The sequence below is a fragment of the Trachypithecus francoisi genome, unplaced genomic scaffold, assembly GCF_009764315.1.
Source record: "Trachypithecus francoisi isolate TF-2019V2 unplaced genomic scaffold, Tfra_2.0 Lachesis_group1, whole genome shotgun sequence".
NCBI lineage: Eukaryota > Metazoa > Chordata > Mammalia > Primates > Cercopithecidae > Trachypithecus > Trachypithecus francoisi.
Window position 1 is genome coordinate 46,355,525 of NW_022681454.1, and position 21,085 is coordinate 46,376,609.

Genomic DNA, 21,085 nt, shown 5'->3' on the forward strand with positions numbered 1-21,085 from the left:
TAAAACATTGTTAGTAAAAGGTGCTGGAACATCCATACGCAGAAAACTGAAGCTAAAACCTATCTCCACCATATAAAGAAATTAACTTAAAATTTTACATAGACAAAAATGTGAAGCCTAAAGCTATATAAATTTCTAGGGGAAATTCTTTGGGACCTTTGATAGTAAAACTTTCTTAGATAGGACATGAAAGGCATGAACTATTAAAAAATTGGAAAATTAGAGTTTATAAAAATTAAGACCTTGTGCTCTTCAAAAGATTCCTGCAAAAGCAAAAAAAAAAAAAAAAAAAAAAAAACAAAAAAAACAAAAAGAATAAAACCAGCCACAGATTGGGACAAAATATGTGTGAAGAATACATCTGATTAAGAATTTATATCCAGAATATATGAAAAACTTTCAAAACTAAAGAAAACAATTCATTTTTTTAATTGGGCAAAAGATTTAAATATTTTACTAAAGAAGATATCCGTGTAGCAAATAAACACATGATATTCACCAAAATTATTAATTAGGAAAATGCAAATTAAGATGAATATCACTATATACCTACTAGAATGGCTATATTTTAAAAGTTTGACACTGCCAATTACTGGTAAAGATGCAAATCAGCGGTTACTTTCAAATGCTGCTGGTGGGAATGCAATATGGCACAACCATTTGGCATTTTCTATAAATTCAGACCCAGATTCATGAGAATGAGACCTGTGCAATCGAACAGGGTCTCATGCTCAAAGGAGTCCCATGCTCAGCTTAATATTCCACTGTTAGTATCTTGAAATTCTAATAATTTTATCTCTAAACCTGTGTTTTATAAGTAAGCCTGTTGGAACACTGGAATATGAAATACGTCTGCCAGTACTTGCTACCCTGTTTGCATGTAGTTTTGGAGATACCCCATGAACACAGAATTCCAAGAGACCCAGTGGTGCCTAGAAGTTTAATGAGACTCACAGCTAGCACAAGGTAAGCATGTTACAGCTAAGTCGGAGTAAACATAAATACTGATAACCTCTTGAGGGTATGTTTTTTATTTGAATGAGAGTTGTTTCTAATGCAAAAAGAAGACAATGGCATTCTAAGAAACACAAATGAGCAAGGAATCCTGTGATATCCTTTCTTATTGCCGTTGTTTCCTGGTATTACACAGCTGGTTTTGCTGAAAGTAATGATGCCATTAAGTCAAAGGTAGAGAGTGTTGGTAGAATGTGTTGGTAGACTTGAAATAAAAAATTGAGTTAATTTTGTGTAGTGTTTCCACTGTTCTGGTAAGAATAAAATATATAGGCATGTATGAACCACAAAATAAGAATTTTGTGATTTTGGTGATCCTACATAGGAGTTAAATGTACATGTTTGTATTTAAAGCTAGCATTATGCAATATAAAGACAAATGACAAAATTCAGCCTAATAATTTAAAATTTTTCCTTCCTTACAAAAAAATTTTAACTAGCAAATAAAAAATAAGAAACCATGACAAGCTGAAAAAAAGACTAAGGAAGAAAGGAAAAAGCTTTATATTTTATATATATATATATATTTTTTCAGACGGAGTCTGGCTCTGTCTCCCAGGCTGGAGTGCAGTGGCCGGATCTCAGCTCACTGCAAGCTCCACCTCCCGGGTTTACGCCATTCTCCTGCCTCAGCCTCCTAAGTAGCTGGGACTACAGGCGCCCGCCACCTCGCCCGGCTAGTTTTTGTATTTTTAGTAGAGATGGGGTTTCACCGTGTTAGCCAGGATGGTCTCGATCTCCTGACCTTGTGATCCGCCCGTCTCGGCCTCCCAAAGTGCTGGGATTACAGTATATTTTATATTTTTAATCATACTTTTTTTCTGCTTTTTGAACAAGGGGCTCATTACATAATGTAGCTGACCCCGTATAAATTAAACATACATTTACCATAGACAAGTTAATCCAATTATTGGGCTTCCGTGTAAGGTTGTCAGGAGATAGCCAACCATATCTTTGGCAGCCCACCAATTTTTAGTGTGAGGTCTTTTCTCTCCTTGATTTCTCTAGGAAGAAAACCTCCATTCATTCCTTTTCAGGAATGAATTAGTTTGCTTCTTGATTTTCCCAGCTACAGATACTTAACTTTTAACTTCCTCTGTTCAGCTAAGAAGTCAGTTATTACTTGATCATATGCTTTCTGGCTTTTAACCTATTTTTGACAGTTCTCACTGTTGTTATTTTATCTCTAGTTCTCCTTTTCTTTAAGGTTCTAAATTTTTAAAAATTTATTTCCTGCCATCATTTTTGTGATGTTTGGGAAGGAGAATTGATAAGCTCATGTAGGTGTTCTATTCACTATCTTTTACTGGAGAGATACACACACACACATATAAATATCCAGTAAATATATATATATGTGTATCTATCCAGTAAAAAAAAAAAAATCTATATTTAAATTTTGGATGTCATTGCAAAGATTTTAAAAATTAATTTTATTTTCTACGGATTCCTATCACTAAAAAAAAGCACCCTAAGTATTTTATTAAGTGTCTTTTATATAAAACAATACAACTTTAAAAAATAAACAGGACAGGCCTACAGAGATAATAGAACCTGAAAGAAGGATCCATGTCTATAGGAAGAGTAGAGATTATGGCATCTTCTCAGCAGGGAATTCTGCGCACTCCACCTCCCTTAGCTGGTTAAAAACACTGTCAGGTAACTGGTTATAACTGGAACTGAGTCTGTGGTAGAGATATAAAATTGGGTGTCATTAACAACTGAAACTAATCAGATTGAATTCCACCCTGGCGTCTGCTTATCTCAAGACTCAAACTGGCCCGGGGCAACTAAAGACCCTCCTCCAACCTCTTGGTGACTCTTCTGCCTATCCCCCTTATTTCGTCAACTCCTGTTTAGTTTTTCAGACTAAATGTCACCTACTCCAGGAAGTCTTTCCTGAAACCATTCTACTAAGCTAATTTAGGTGTTCTTCCTTACCTCAAGTTATTATTTTCATAATAACTTCAGTTCTCAGGTTATAGGTATATTGTTTATCACTGTATTTACCAAATTATAATTATTCATAAATATTTCAGGGATCAGCAAAAATATTTCTGTGAAGTTTACAGTAAGTAAATATTTTAGAACTTGTAGGCCAAGAGGCAAAATCAAGGATATTCTGTAGGTACTTATATAACAAAAGAGAAAACAATTTCCCACAACTTTTTTTGGCAAAATTAAAAATATAATATTGAGTATTATTTTTATAATTCCAGTATACTAATCAGAATAATGGAATTATTTCGGTGGGGATAACATTTTTCTTAATTGGGGTTGAAAGCTAGTGTTCCCTGTCATCACATTTATCTGTAATATTTACCTGTATATATTTAGCTGTAAAAATAAATTTACCTGTACCTATTCATCTGTAAAAACCATTCTTAGGTCACAAGTCTTACGAAAACATGCAGTGTAGTTTGCTGAGCCTGGATCTATTTAACTATTTGTCTCTACCATATTTTCAGTTGGGATTTGTTTTGGGTCTTAGTCATCTTTGAATTCCCAGGCAACAAACTACCTGGCACATTATAGGTGCTAAGTAACTTTAAACAACTTTTGTTTTGTTTTAAGCAATGAAGAGATTTGAGTCTTGGTTATCTCAGAATTTTATCTTGATGGATAGTACTTTGACTTTTTTTCTCAGCTGAAATAAACAGTTTTCACCTTTTATTTTTGAAATTAAATACTTTATTTTTGTGGATTTAGGGGTACAAGTACAGTTGTGTTACATGGATATGTTGTGTAGTGGGGATATCTGGGCTTTTAGTGTATCCATCATCTGAATAGTGTGCATTGTACTGAACAGGTATTATTTCATTCCTCACCCTTTCTCCCACCCACTTACATTTTGGAATCCCCAGTGTCTGTGACTCCATTCTGAATGTCTATGTGTACCTACTGTTTAGCTCTGACTTATAAGTGAGAACATGTGGTTTTTGATTTTCTGTTTCTGAGTCATTTCACTAAGGATAATGGTCTTCAGTTCCATCTATGTTGCTGCAAAAGACATGGTTTTATTCCTTTTTATAGCTGAGCATATTCTATGGTGTATACAATACCACATTTTTTTTAATCCCACAGGTAGGTAGGTTGATTCTATGACCTTGCTGTTGTGAATAGTGCTGTGATAAGCATACAAGTGCAGCTGTCTTTTTAAAAAAAATATGATTTAATTTTCTTTGGGTAGATACCCAGTACTGGAATTACTGGATCAAACGGTAGTTCTGTTTTCAGTTCTTTGAGAATTTTCTGTACTGTTTTTCATAGGAGCTGACTTAATTTACATTCCCACCAATAGTGTATAAGTGTTCCCTTTTCTCTGCATCCTCATCAACACCTGTTGTTTTCTGACTTTTTAATAATAGTCATTCTGACTGGTATAAGGTGATACCTCATTGTGGTTTTAATAATCATTTCTTTGATGATTGGTGATGTTGAGCATATTTTCATATGTTTATTGGCTGCTTGTATGTCTTTTTTTGATAAGTGTCTGTTCATATCCTCTGCCTACTTTTTAGTGGAGTTGTTTTTTTCTTGTTGAGTTGTTTGTATTCCTTGTAGATTCTGGATATTAGCCCTTTGTCAAATGCATTGTTTGTGAATATTTTCTCTGATTCTGTAGGTTGTCTGTTTATACTGTTGATTGTTTGTTTTGCTGTGCAGAAGCTTTTCAGTTTAATGAAGTCCCATTTGTCTATTTTGTTGTTGTTGTTGCATTTTCTTTTGAAGGCTTAGTCATAAATTCTTAGCCTAGATCAATGTCCAGAAGAGCTATTCCTAGGTTTTCTTTTGGATTTTTATAGTTTCAGGTGTTACATTTAAGTTTTTAATTCATCTTGAGTTAATTTTTGTATATGGTGAGAGAGAGCAGTCCAATTTCATTCTTCTGCATATTGCTCTTTAATTATCCCAGCACCATTTAGTGAATGGAGTATGCTTTCCCCAGTGTATATCTTTGTCAACTTCGTTGAAGACCTGTTGGTTGTAGGTGTGTGACTTTATTTCTGGGTTCTGTATTCCGTCTCATTGATCTGTGTGTCTATTTTTATACTAGTACCACACTGTTTTGATTATTATAGCCTTGGTTATAGTATAATTTGAAATCAGGTGATGTGATACCTCCAGCTTTACTGTTTTTGCTTAGGATTGCTTTGGCTACTTGGGCTGTTTTTTTTTGGTTCCATATGAATTTTAGGATTATTTTTTCTAATTCTGTGAAAAATGACATTGGTAGTTTAAAGGGAATTGTGTTGAATCTGTAGATTGCTTTGGGCAGTATTAACGATTTGGTTCCTCTAATCCATGACCTTGTGATATTTTTCTATTTGTTGGTGTTATCTATGATTTCTTTCAGCAGTGTTTTGTAGTTTTTCTTGTAGAGACTTTTCACCTCATTGGTTAAATATATTCCTGGGTATTTGGTTTATTCATAGCTATGGTAAATGGAATTGAGTTCTGACTTGGTTCTCAGCTTGATCATTATTGGTATATAAAAATGCTACTGATTTTTATATGTTGATTTTATATCCTGTACCTTTACTGAAGTTGTTTGTCAAATCTAGGAGTCTTTTGGAGGAGTCTTCAGGGTTCTCTATGTGTAAGATTATATTATCAGTGAACAGAGATATTTGACTGTCACTTTTTCAGTTTGGATGCCTTTTATTTCTCCCTCTTGCCTGATTGCTCTAGCTAGAACTTCCTGTCTTCTCATTTTTATTGCAAAGGTTTACTTTCTGTTATAATAATAATACTTTACATATATTTTAGATGTTGACTGTTTTTTCCTTTATGCTATCTTCTTGAGCATCTTCCCTGAGAAAAAACAAATCACCTTGACATAAACTTCTTTACTGATCTAATTTCGTTCTATAATACATTTCTCTTTTAAATTTCTCCATATGTCAGTAGATCTATTAAGTATCAAATGAAATTCAAGATTTTAATAAGTAAATATTTATTTGTATAAATTTAAGGGGTACAAGTGCAGTTTTGTTACGTAGATGTATTACATAGTGGTGAAGTCTGGGTTTTCAGTCATACCATTACCCAATTAGTGGGATTAAGTACTACTTTGACATTATGCACTACTTTTCCTTTAAGAATTTTCGGCCAGGCATGGTGGTTTAGGCTTGTAATCCCAGCACTTTGGGAGGCCAAGGCGGGTGGATAACCTGAGGTTAGGAGTTCAAGACCAGCCTGACCAACATGGTGAAACCCCTCTCTACTAAAAATACAAAATTAGCAAAGTGTGGTGGTGCATGCCTGTAATTCCAGCTACTTGGGAGGCTGAGGCAGGAGAATCGCTTGAACCAGGGAGGCAGAGGTTGCAGTGAGCTGAAATTGTGCCATTGTACTCCAGCCTGGGCCACAAGAGCGAAACTCCATCTCAAAAAAAAAGAAAAGAAAAGAAAAGAAAATTTAGAACTAATATTTCATACTGAGTTTTCAAGTATGAAAAATTATACTTTTGAATAAGATTTTTATGTACAGTGTACAATCTAGGTAATTTTAAAATGCAGTCTTGAAAGATGTACACCAAACCGAATATGATTACCGTGGTTTTTTGTTTTTGTTTTTGTTTTGAGACAGTCTTATTCTTCCATCCAGGCTGGAGCGATCACAGCTCACTGCAGCCTCGACTTCCCAGGCGAAGGTGATCCTCCCACCCCAGCTGCCTGGGTAGCTAAGACTACTAAGGCATGCACCAGCATGCCAGGTTAATTTTTGTATTTCTAGTAGAGACGGGGTTTCGCCATGTTGCCTAGGCGGATCTTGAACTTCCGTGCTCAAATGATTCTCCCCGCTTGACCTTCCGAAGTGCCGGGATTATAGGTGAGAGTCACTGCATCCAGCCTGATTACCATGCTTAAATGAAAAAATAAGGACATTGATGATGATTAGCTACAATATAGACTCCTTTTTTTTTTTTAGATGGAGTCTCACCCTGTCACCCAGGTTGGAGTGCAGCAGCACTGTGTCGGCTCACTGCAAACTCCGTCGCCTGGGTTCAAGCAATTCTCCTGCCTTAGGCTCCCGAGTAGCTGGGAATAAAGGTGCTCACCACCACGCCCGGCTAATTTTTGTATTTTTAGTAGAGACATGGTTTCACCGTGTTGGCCAGGCTGGTCTCGAATTCCTGACCTCAGGTGATCCACCTGCCTCGGCCTCCCAAAGTGCTGGAATTACAGGCGTGAGTCACCACTCCCGGCCTAGACTACTTTTCTATTTGGTGAATATAGGAAGGAAACAGGATGCTTCTCTGAAATGAACTCGTATTTTTTTTGTTCCCAGTAATTTCCTAAGAGATTCCATCCTAGTCTTTGTTTTCCATAGATCTACTATCATGACATCAACATTATTATCAGGGGTAGTATTTGAGTACTTTTTGGTTCTAATTTCTAGGGATAAAAATAGTAGACATGATCCTTGACCTTGGGAAGAGGGAATTAATATGTGCCATATAGCAAGTGAATGGATGGAGGAACAAAGTCAATACCAAATGATAGTACAGACAATACTTGCCAAAAGAGTGCAAAGAAGAGGATGTTCCACAAGGATGTTAATATGTGAAAATCTTTGGATAGGGAGATGGTTGGAAAAGACTTCCTGAAGAGGTAGAAGTTAAACTATAACTTCAAGAAAGGATGTTGTCTAGGCAATGAAGAGGTTGTAAGACACTTGGGGGAGGGGCTTGAGCAAAACCATGAAGGTAGATAGAATGTGAGTGTGTTCAGGAAACAATGAATAGGCCAGTCTGTGGTGAGCAGGAGTTTTATTTAAGGAAGTAGTTGAAAATACATTTTCAGTGTTAGGAAGAAATGTGATGAGGAAGGACAAATATAGGAGTTTGATAGTTTACTGCAAAAAAAAAAAGATAAGCTGTCAAAGAAATTTAAATAGGAAAATGGAGTTGAGATAAGCACAAAATATTGTATGCAAGCTAAATCTAATCTATTCCTGGGCGGAAGCATTGAATATTGTTAATTATCTTTGCTATATAAATGTGTGCTGCATCTGCTATATCTGCATACTTTTTCATTGTGCTCTGTTTCCCTTAGCATTATCAAAAAACTAAATACAATTTCATCACTGATGCTTTAGAGGAACCTTGAAGATCTTTCTGTGACTCCACTATTTGTCCTTTTGTTGGATCAATTATTATATTTTGGATGAATGGAAATGCTAGCTTTCAGAGAAAAATTGTGTGTTTGAGAGTATCTTTATAGACTACAACGGTGTAAGAAGGTATTTTATTAATATTCTATAAATTTAAGATGTGTTCCTGTTTACTCTTAAATTAAAGTAATACAATGCTGGAATTGGAAATTTTTAGTTCATTTTTAAATGAATTTATTCTTTTGCGCAAGGTAGGAAATGAGGATATGTATGATGTGAGAATATACTCAGTATTTCACCAATAAAAATATATTGTTCTGAGCTGTTTTTAAAAGTAAATTCATAGATGGATAAGTTTGATTTGCTTAATGTGTTGTTAGTGTACAGTAGGAGGCAGAGTCATCTTCCCTCTCCCCCATACCTCACATTCTGAGTGAACATGGGAGCCATCTGGCTGCCACATTTGCACTGAGCTGCACTCTCAACAGGAGTGGTATATGTAGGAATTCTCACAGAAGCCCATTTGTAGGATTAGACTTCCTCCTGCTAGTCTAGATAAGTTCTCGAGATGCCAAATCATTAAGCACAGTTTCCAGTGTGGGAGGCCCTTGAACTTCTTCCACCATCTCAGGCTTGAATAAATGCAGATTGTTCCACAAGCCTAAGTGAATACTCTATTGCATTACCCTCCAGAGTAATTTGAGATTGTGTACACTTGAAGAATTCCTCCCCAAGACTATCCTGCTATACTGAAAATGCACCCTTTTCAGAGCTTTGAGATCTAAATCCAGCCTAAAGAATATTTGCCGGTTTCACCTCCTTAAAAAGGTGGTAGAAAAGGAGGAAGGAGTATCTCCCCATGGCTCTATACGTGCATGGGATCGCACAGATTTCTCTCCATTGCAGAGTGGAGAGTGCAAGAATTGGATTCATTTTGGTGGTGACTCCGCATTTCTTCATTCATAGGCAAATAATTGTTTTACACAACTGTTCCTTATCTTCTTTCTTTGGTTGGCTTGCATTCCTTTTCAGTTGTGTACTGTATCTTGAGAGAGGGTAGAGGGAAAGATGTCAATGAGGACGCAAGCAAGAGGTTCTGAAACAAGCTGCTTTTGGAGAGGCAACTTCTGTACTACTAACAGTTTTGGTTCTTTTCCTCTTCTCTTGCATTTCGTTTTTTAAACCCATACATCCAACGCCTTTCCATGGCCAGGAGACTGCTCATCTCAAAAGCCATACAAACCTAGGCAAAGCTATGCAAAAAAGTAGTTGTTTAGATGTACAGTAGTCCCTGTTATCAACAGTTTTCCTTTTCATGGTTTTAATTACCCATGGTCAACTGTGGTCCTAAAATAGTAAATGGAAAATTCCAGAAATAAGCAATTCATACGTTTTGGGCCAGGTGTGGTGGCTTATCCCTGTAATCCCAGAACTTTGGGAGGCTGAGGGGGACTGATCATCTGAGATCAAGAGTTTGAGACCAGCCTGGAGAAAATGGTGAAACCCTGTCCCTACTAAAAATACAAAAATTAGCTGGGCGTGCTGGCGTGCACCTGTAGTCCCAGCTACTTGGAGGGCTGAGGCAGGAGAATCGCTTGAACCCGGGAGGTGGAGGTTGCAGTGAGCTGAGATCACGCCACTGCACTCCAGCCTGTGTGACAGAATGAGACTCCATCTCAAAAATAAATAAATAAATAATAAATTCCCATAATCATATTTACCTTGACCAAGCATTACCTTGGCCAAAACTTGGAGTCCAAGTTTTAAACTGTGCATTCTTAGTAGCATGATGAAATTGCATGCTGTCCAGCTCCATCTGGTCTGGGATGTGAATGTCCCCTTGTCCAATGTATCCACACTGTATATACTACCCTCCCATTAGTCACTTAGTAGGTCTCTTGATTATAAGAAAACAAAAATATACTATATCTATGGTTCAGTACTATCTGTGGTTTCAGGCATCTACTGGAGGTCTTGGAACGTATCTCCCAAGGACAAATGGGGAGCACTACTATATTAGGTAATCAGAAAAATTACTCCAATCCTAAATGGGCCTAGATACCACAAACATAAAAGATGAAAAGTAAATAGATACTTCAGTCCATAAATCTGGTAATTTAATTATGTGGGCATAAATAATGCTGCTACTTTGAACAAATTCTTTTTCAAATATTCTGATTTCTTTTCTCTCCTGGAATTTTCACAATGATTTCACCTGCTAACCTCAGCACCATTTATTTTTTTACCACCCTCATATTTTGTAAATGAATGGTTATGTTGGCAATCAGAAGTTTCCAGTAAGTAAACTATAAATCAAGATACTATTATGAATAAAATTCCTTTCTTCCATATTAAATTTAAGCCCCACTTCTTTCAGTTTACAAAAGTTTCCATGACTTTTATCTCCGCCTACATATTTGCTGTCTTCTCATGCACACTTGCTTGTTCCTCTCATTGTAATTATTCAACACTGCACAAATATTTACTAAGCGCTCAATATATATAAGACACATACCAAGGGTTATGTAGGAGTTTTTATGTGCTTGTAAGGAGGAAAGAAATAAACATAACGATACAAGGTAATATTTGACTGGTACCTTAAGAGTTATACAGAGAAGGAGCTTAAAGCATTTAGATGACAGAGAGCAGTTTCAGCTGGAGGAATTCTGGTTAGGCTTTATGGAAGAAGTGGCATATGAATATTACCTTAGATGGGTAGGATGGGTAGGATTTCAACAGAGAACATTCTAAATACAGGCAGCCGTGTAATCCAATGTAGAAATATGGGAAAGTGTGTAGTATATATTAGGCAATGATTTGCAACATAGTTTAACTTACAGTGTGTGGGGCAATAGTGCAGCGGGTAAGGTTGTTTGTTTTTTTATTTTTAGTTTTTTGAGACAGGGTCTTGTCCTGTCACCCAGGGTGGAGTATAGTGGCTGGATCACAGCTCACTGCAGCCTTGACTTCCCAGGCTCAAGCAATCTTCCCACCTCAGCCTCCCAAGTAGCTGGGACTACAGTATCGGATACCATTCCTGGCTTAATTAATTAATTGAGACAAGGTCTCCTTATGTTGCCCAGGCTGGTCTCGAACTCCTGGGTTCAAACAGTCTTTCTACCTTGGCCTCCCAAAGTGCTGGGATTATAGGTATGAGCCGCTGTGTCCAGCCTAGCAGCAGGTAAAATTGATGAGTAGATTGATATCTGATGTTAGAAGCATTGATGCTGAGGCTAGATTAACAATTAAAATTTTATTCCAAAAGTATTAACCCTTGAACTATTTTATTTATTTATTTTTTGATAGGCTCTTGTTCTGTCACCCAGGCTGGAGTGCAGTGACATGATCACAGCTCACTGTAGCCTCCACCTCCTGGGCTCAAATAATCTTCTTGGGGTTTCCCTATGTTTCCAAGGCTGGTTTTGAACTCAAAGACCCCAGGGATCCTTCTGCCTTGGCCTCCCATAGTACTAGGATAACAGGCATGAGTCACTGTGCCTGGCCCAACTCTTGAGCTTTTTGAACAGGATAGTTATGCAATCAAATTAGAAGTTAGAAGGAAGAGTCAATTTAGAAAGGATCGAGTGGGGATATTTACCAGACATGGGAAGGTCTTTCAGGGGAGAACTGTAGTGATCCAAGAAGGAAGTGGTAAATGTCCAAATTAAGATGATAAAAATTAGAATATGGAAAAATGAATGATCCAACAAGAACTGCAAAAGAAGAAACAGTTTATATTTCTTCCAACCAGATTGTCTGTTTTCTGAGAGCAAGTACTATGTCTGCTTCTTGTCTCCCCAATACATTGTACATTGCTTGACATAGAAAAGTGTCTTATAATGAATAAATATCCTCCTTAATTATCTGTTTCATCTACTTTCATATTGTCTGCTTTTAAGTAATTAAGTCTTAACTATTAGACTATTAATCAATCACCTTCTCTTCTTATTTCTCCCTCATACATAGAGAGAGCCAGCACAGCTAATTTTTCATAAGAAACAGATCTCAATAACACCAAACTAGTTCTTCATTCACTGAAAATCAACAAGGGAAGCAAGAATGAAGAGTTGATTGTAGATAAGAGGAAGGAGGTTTTGGAGAATTGCTCTCAGTAAAAACTGAAAGAGCTTTTGAAACTAGGTTCAAATATGTCGAAAACACATAAGAGTCTGGACTATTAACACATTATAGCATAATTTTTTGAAATACTACCACTACTTCTAATAAGCATTATATTGCTCACATTTTAGCTTAAGAACTCATAATACACAGCTACTGACAGTCGTGCAGGACAGGAGTCCCTAGCCCCTGGGCCATGGATCATTATTGGTCCATGGCCTGTTAGGAACCAGGCTGTGCAGCAGGAGGTGAACTGTAGGCGAGTGAGCATTACCACCTGAGTTCTGCCTCCTGTCACATCAGCAGTGGCATTAGATTCTCACAGGAGCATGAACCCTACTGTGAACAGTGCATGCGAGCAATCTAGGTTGTACACTCCTTATGATAATCTAATGCCTGATGGTCTGACATGGAATAGTTTCATTCCCCCTACTCTCGCATTCACGGGAAAAATTATTTTCCACAAAACCAGTCACTGGTACCAAAAAGGTTGTCAACTGGTAACCTAGGAGATTGAATAGGGATTGTACTACATGTGAGCAGGATTTCCTATGCTTTGCTCTATTTCTTACATGGACTCTATAGTGGCAAACAGGCTCCATTCCTTGCACAGTTCATTAAATATATTTCATCATGTCCTAGGACTGCGCAGGAAAGAGTCCATTAACTGTATGAAAATGATTTTAAGTCTCTTTATTTTGAACTGAGAATAATTTCCGAAGATTCCTATCCTGAGGTCAATAAGGATTATTGCACAGTTTTTTCCTCTGTTTTGCAATGCTAAGTTTATAGCTTACTGCATCACTTAAAAAAGGGAATTGCCAATGTATTACTACTACTTAACTACTTTAGATTAGCTGTTAGAGAGATAAGGGTGATGAATGGTGCTTAGCCCCAGTGGCGAAATTGACCTAGTTTCACGCTTTCAGATGGAACCAGCAGGTTTATCAACTACTCCCTAAAATAAATATTTGGGAGTATATGACAAAGGAGTGTAACTAATTCTATACAAACCTTTAAACAAGAATTCCATTATAAGTTGCAATAAATATTGAAAGAAGATGGATCTCTTATTTGAAAACTGTCTTTTAAGGCAAATACAGAGTATTTCCATTTTAAAAGGAAAAGATTATTTTGTAACATCCAACCTACAGGGGCACACACTGGTAGACTTTGGAAAATACTGAAAATATCTACCTATTGAGGTTTGCTAACAACAAGTATCACTCTGACTCTGAACCTTGGAGTAAACTATTTTTCTATATTGAAAAGTCTTGTCATTCTTGTTAAAGTGTGTTTGTGTGTTTACATATAATATGTGTAAAATTTAACAACTTTAAGTTCACCATGATTTAATTTAGCAGAATTTTGAAGCAAAATGGTTACTGCTGAAATTACATGATTAGTAATCTATTTTATTTTTTGTCTTTATAATACAACGTGATATTCAATTATTAGTAATACTTTAAATAAAAAAATGGACTGGTTTTGTAAGGAAGGTGAGTGGCTTTTTTTTTTTTTTTTTGAGGCAAAGTCTTGCTCTGTTGCCAGGCTGGAGTGCAGTGGTGCGATCTAGGCTCACTGCAATCTCTGCCTCCCAGGTTCAAGCGATTCTCCTGCCTCAGCCTCATGAGTAGCTGGGATTACAGGCACGTGCCACCACACCCATCTAACTTTTGTATTTTTAGTAGAGACGGGGTTTCACCATGTTGGCCAGGATGGTCTCTATCTCCTGACCTCGTGATCCTCCTGCCTTGGCCTCCCAAAGTGCTGGGATTACAGGCGTGAGCCACCACGCCTGGCCGGTGAGTGACTATTAAGACTGAAACAAAATATTTGATTAGTATAGTTCGAAAACTCAAGATATATTTTTGCCTTTCCTGTCTTCACTCTTTCCTGAAAGGTAATCTTTGCATTGCATTTTATACAAATAATCCAAAATAGAGCAGGGGAAACAAGAAACTTCACTGTGGAGAAAGAGACTATTTGCTGGTATTATGATTGAGTACAATTTAATAGAGTAAGGTATCATAAGAAAACCAAACAGCATAAGGAATCCAAGCTTGCAATAAATCTTAAAACAGAGATATCTCTCAATGGCATTTTCACCAAAACAAGGCAAATTAAACATAATTTTTAAAATTATAGGATTTTTATATATATTTTTTGAAAGATAGCCTTATCTCCTCAAAAAAAGTTACTAGTCACATAGGGGATAGAACAGCAAAACCGTTGGATTTGGTTAAACCTAAACATAAATTTTTGTGGATGTCTCAACAAGAAAAGGAAATACAGTGTTTCTTATTTTTCATTTTGCTTCAGTAGCAGACATTTGCCATTGAATTCCAATAGAAAAAAATATGCAGGTTTACTTTAGCCATTAACATGAGGTATAATGCAATAACAGAGAAACTAGTTGTAACTGGGTTTACAGCAGGTCTTCAGTTCACAAAGAACACAAGCTTGAACAAGCCATCATGAGTCACTTCATGAAGTGGTATCATAATAATATTACCATCAAGATTTCTAGGTGAATGGCCTCCGTGGACCCTAAAATGTCCCCATAAATGATCTGGTACAGCATGTTACACATTTCCGGAAAGTTTTTTTTTTTTCCTGAAAGTTTTATATCTAATTGCAAGTAATGCACACTCTAATTTCGTCAGGGTACCAACCTGTACATTTAGTTGCAACATGTCAAAATTATGTCAAAAATTCATGTTGTAGCAAAGAAGAAAGCAATAAAATAAATTCTCGCAGAGGCAATATAAACTTCTCAGAGTGAAAAAGTAATTCAACTTATCAATGTTGCTAAACAAGAAACATTTTCTGTTGAGAATGTTGAAACATTGATACTGATAGGAGAGAGAAATGAAGATGCCAACAACATGTTTATCTGTGAGCCATTTTGAAGCTCACACTAAATGTGTCTCTGATTTATTCTACATCATTGGGCAGATCTCATACTAATCTCTTTTTGTCTCCATTTCCTCAACTATGAAGAGGGAATAATAATGCCAACCTGCCTCAGAGGGGTGTGGTGAGAATTAATCAAGGCCCATAAAGAGTTTTGAAGGCCAAAGATGAAAGACAGCACACTAAGTACAAAGCCTCCTCTTTAGCACTGAATTTGATGGAATATAAAAACTTGTCTATTGATGGAAAATTTCTCAAACATCAAATAAGAATATACTTTCTTGCCGGGCGCGGTGGCTCAAGCCTGTAATCCCAGCACTTTGGGAGGCCGAGACGGGCGGATCACGAGGTCAGGAGATCAAGACCATCCTGGCTAACCCGGTGAAACCCCGTCTCTACTAAAAATACAAAAAACTAGCCGGGCGAGGTGGCGGGCGCCTGTAGTCCCAGCTACTCCGGAGGCTGAGGCAGGAGAATGGCGTGAACCCGGGAGGCGGAGCTTGCAGTGAGCTGAGATCCGGCCACTGCACTCCAGCCCGGGCCACAGAGCAAGACTCCGTCTCAAAAAAAAAAAAAAAAAAGAATATACTTCCTTGAATTTATGTGACTTAAATTTATGAATTTGTTCATAAATGTGTTTTATTTAGGTATCCTATATTTAATTTTTCAGCCTGGGCTAATAGAAGAAGAGAACACTAATTTGAAAATTAAAATTATGGCCAGTTAAAATTGAAAAAATATATTTTTAATTTACTTTTTGTTTCACCTCTGTATGTCTTAGTAAACTAATCAGGTGGTTGTTTCAGAAGAACGACTGAGACTAGAATTGCTTCTTGGGGGTACATAAAAGAATAAACCATTTAATTTGTTGCAACTATTTAGCATCAATATACCAATGATTCAGTTTAGAATAAAGATATTATTAACTTCTACCTAAGTCAGGGCACTAAATGTGGAAAAGTATGTTTCTCTAAACTACCTAAATTTAGGAGCCAACAGAAGGAGTGTATATAAAAACAGAAATTTCATTTTCAGAAATATGACTCCTGTTGCACTCCCAATGCCATATTGAGTTTCTTGAGTGCTAACTGACTAATATGAAAACAGAAAATATTATGATGAGTCAGTCATCTCTACACTGTATATTAGGAAAAAATATTAATTGCCTACTTTGGCTGAAACTAAACAGTATTTTGGTGTCATTAAATACAACATCTAGTGCTGAGGAAATGAACAATTTGCCCTTCAAAATATTATTAAATTTATCAGTAATTTGTAAATGATTACAACTAGAGCCAATAAGATTCTTGATATATTACTTCCTAATTGATTGCTCAGTTGGGCAAAATCTTGGATGACATAAATTAACAATGAAACTGTCGTGCCTTAGAGTTCTACTTTTCTTAGATTTTATAAAAATACACTAGTTTTTAGTGACTGTCAACAGTCTTTCCTTATGTCAGTACATGGGAACAATTCATTACTGATGTTTATTTTGCCTTGGGTTGGGCTGTAAAAGTACTCTATAATAACATAACTTGGGAGGTTGTTGTTTTATTATATCTTATACTGGTTGTGGTCAAGAAAAAGACAGACTGGGAAACAGGAAGCACTATATCTTTACAACATTTACCATTGCCATTTAACAAAAGATTTAGTTTCACTTCAGTTAGAATTTCACTAATGGTCCACTTCATATTTTTTTTTACTCATTTTTCTTTTATCCCAAATTTTGAATGTAAACATTAAATGTTAAGATTGATAGCCATGGAATTAACCAGCTTAATTTTGGTTAGAAGATGAATGATTCACTGCTTTCTTGTCTGAAGAGTAGGAAGAGCACTGTATTTAAAATGGCTCTGTCCCAGAGAGCAAATCTTATGGGTTTCACTGCCCAGCCCACTCAGAAAAATAAAACTTGGGGAAGTTACGACAGAATATAAACTGAGCATGGAATTGTAAGGACATCTTAGAACCTGTTTTCTTGCCAGTGCTATGAAAATGGTTCTCATTTTTCACATTATTAAATTTAAAATGTTAAGGATTTTAAGATTCTAGGGGATATTTTCCAAGTTATCATTTGGTTTAGTTACCCTTTTTCATCTAAGACTTGAAAGAGCTCCATAAATAAATAAACATATTTTTGCTTTGTTCAGCATTTAATTATTTTTGCAATCACAGCTCTGTATTGTGTGAAACAAAAATATTTCTCTTTTCTCTGGTATTTGTTTTATGTATTATTTCTTTTAGTTGACAGAAATAACTGTTTTCTCCCCAGTGAGTGAATCCGCAATTAGTTTGCAGGTTCCTCTGCCTCAAGATGTTCTAAATACATTTCTCTATTTGTGCTAAATATTACATAAAGGTAATTTTTTTTTTATTCCTTTAGGTGCACGGGTGTTATATTTTCATATGTCAAACAATAAATGAGTGAGGCTTATTACGATATCTACAATTTAGTAAAAAAAAAATAAAGCATTCCATTTAATAAAATTCAACAAAGATGTATTTTATTCGGAGAGATGTACTCCTTCCCAGGTAAAACATTCTGAGTACATCTTTGTACTTAGGGAACTTGATTTACTAGGGTACCTGATACAGATAACTCATATGTTCTCAAATTTCATCAACCTATGGATACAGAACAGGTTCTATTAAATTAAAAACATATATTACATTGCTAGCATGAATTGTTCTCATCCTTCTTCAGGAATTGTTTATTGCCCCTCATTTCCCACCTATTTCTGAAACAGCACAGAAGGTGTTTGGTCAGTTTGATTAAAGAACCAGATAAAATGCAATGGACTGTAAAATGTTATGACTCAAACCATTGAAATTCATACTCTAAATAGATTATAATCTTTACAGCTAAAAGTCATTCCTGAGGATCTTCAAATTAAACCACTTTATTAATGAGCTTCCTGATGTTATAAGGAATGGTGTGGATGGTAATATATTTATATCTAATCAAATGGTCACATTCTTTATTTTCCTGACTCTGAAGGATGCAAGAACAAATTATAGGTGCTCCTCAACCTTAATTTAGCTAATTGTTTCAATATTCTCCTTTACCCAATTTCTTACACTTTTAATAAGGAGCAAATTTAAAGTTGTTTTCTTTCCTATGCTATAGTTCATCATATTTACTTCAACAACCAAAATGAAGGTAGTCAAGGAAAGAAAGATTCAAATAATAAAATGTGTATGCTATATAATATACAAAACATGTAGAATACCAGCATTTGGTTGCTCAATAATTTATTTCAGGCTAAAGCATCCAGTGAATCTTGACTTGATATAAGAAATTAAGTTATTCAGCCAATAAGCATTTATTCAGCCATATTCAAGACATTCTGCTAGGCACCCCAGATAAAAAAAACCTATGATCCCTACTTCTCTTTTTTTCAAGACAGAGTCTCTGTCACCCAGGCTGGAGTGCAATGGTGCGATCTTGGCTCACTGCAACCTCCGCCTCCTGGATTCAAGCAATTCTCCTGCCTCAGCCTCCAGAGTAGCTGGGACTACGGGTGTGCACCACCACACTCGGCTAATTTTTGTGTTTTTAGTAGAGACAGGGTTTTACCATATTGGTCAGGCTGGTCTTGAGGTCCTGACCTCGTGATCCACCCACCTCGGCCTCCCAAAGTGCTGGGATTACAGGCATGAGCCACCGTGCCCGGCAGATCCCTACTTTTAAGGAACTTAGTTCAATGGAAAAGGCAAACACATGAATAAACAAATTGAATACACAGAAATAAGTGCTATTGTCAAGTCTAGGAAAATTAGGGATGGCTTGACAGAGAAGATGAACTTTGGATAGTCTTGAAGACAGAATGAGAATTTGTTATATACAGAAGAGGAAGAAAGGGCATCTGAAGAAAAGAAGACAAAATGTGCAAAGGCATAGAGTTTTGAAACGATATGTGAGAAGTTCATTGTGGTTTGGAGCTTAGGGCTGTGGTAGGGAGTGGAAGGAAATGAAATTGGAACACTAAATTGGGGTTACATCATGAAGGGCATTGTACCCATACAAAAGAGCTTGGCTTTTATAGGACAGCTAGTGGAAAATCAGGGGAAATTGTTAAATAAAGGGGAGGGTGTAATCATATTTGATTGGTAAGAAAATAATGATGTTAGGAATGTAAAAGATGGATTACAGGAGAGATTGATGGAGGAGGGACTAGATAGGACAATGTGGCAATAATTTAGGACAGAAATCGTAGGAGCCTGAACTGAATTAGTGGCTGAGAACATAGGGAAGAATGGTCAGATTTTTTATACATTTCTGAAATAAAATTGACACAATTTGGGTGTGGGTGGTAAGAGGGACCCCAGATGAATTTTTTACTTGGGAAACTTGCGGACGTTGATTCCATTAACCTTGATGGGAAAGTTCGGAATATTTAGGAGTATAATTACTTCAGTCTTCTTTTTTAAAAAATGTATTAGGTTCAAGTGCCCTTGTGATAGACAAATTAACTAGCATTTGAAAAAGCTGGTCTGGAACTTGAAGATAGTTTAGAATTGGAGATACAGTCTTGGGAACTATAAGCAATAGCTTCTAGAATGTGAATGAAATAATATATCGAAAAATGTGGAACAAACCACCAAGGATGAAACCCTGGAAGAATCAGCATTTAAGAGAGTGTCCCTTATTTATTTTCAACCCATGCCTCATTTTGAAGATATAAAAATCTCAGCCCACCTATAATCATGTCAGTTCAAATCTTTCCCTTTAAAGGCCCATGACTACTCCCTCTTCCTGCCTTCTCCTCCCCTTTCTTTCTTTTAAGAATTTCTGTCACTGGACATAGTGGAATGTGCCTATAATCCTAGGTACTTGGGAGGCTGAGGTAAGAGAGTCTCTTGAGCCTAACAGTTTGAAGCCGGCCTGGACAACATAATAAGACTCTGTCTCTTAATTAAAAAAAAAAAAATTCTAATTTAAGAAGTGGTCTGAAGAGATGGAACCATTAAAGAAAACTGAGGGACACTTAGAGAAGTAGAAGGAAAATAAGGGGTGGATGACATCCAGGAAAACAAGGTCATGTTAACATCACATCGCTACTCCAAACCCTGACCAAATCCTACAAATTGAATGTAGGCACTTCCTCTCCTCACATAACTGGGTAGAATGGGTGACTTGGATGTCTGTATTCAACAGAGCATCTAAGTTTGAGTCCTTCACCTCCCTTAAGTTCCCCCAGCACACCTGGAAGTGCACACATAGCTTTTGTTCCCCCTTGGGGACAGGGAGACCCTGACCCCACCTTCCTCTTTTAAGCAGCTGAGATCAGGGTAAAAGCAATGGTGGGAGGAATCTGGGGCTAAGGAGAGAGTGGCTTCATGTCAGTAAGCAAAGCATATTTTCTTTCCTCTTTGAGTGACCCAGAGGCTGTTCTTGGTACAACCAAAACTAATTTTCAAAGTTTTCAGATTATCCAACCCCTCTCTCAGCTTTGGGTGCCCTTGATCCTTTCTCCTCCCTTCCAGAGGAGAGTGAACAACAACTAAAACACCGTTTAGATGATTTATTTCAATCTTATCTCTTGCTGCTCAGACTCTAGACATTCAAGAACAGGTAGAACAGTGGGAGACCCTCACTCTTCCTAACTGCCCTTGCCTACCACTACTAGGTATTTACTACTGGGTAAATACCTCCATGGGGAGTCATCTCATAAATTCTAACTCAGTCGTTATTCTTTCTCTTTCAAAAAGCCATGTCTGTCAGCATCCTATTTTTGTTGCCAAAAGCTTTCAAGTAAGCTGCCACAGTTTTATGGATGCCGGCAGAAGACATGAAGACTCCTGGGTCAGGAGGACTTAATTATTCATATGACAACAGGCAGCATGAACTTCATGTTCATACTGTTCATGCCCCCACAAGTCTCATGGATGTGATGTGTGGAAGCCCCGG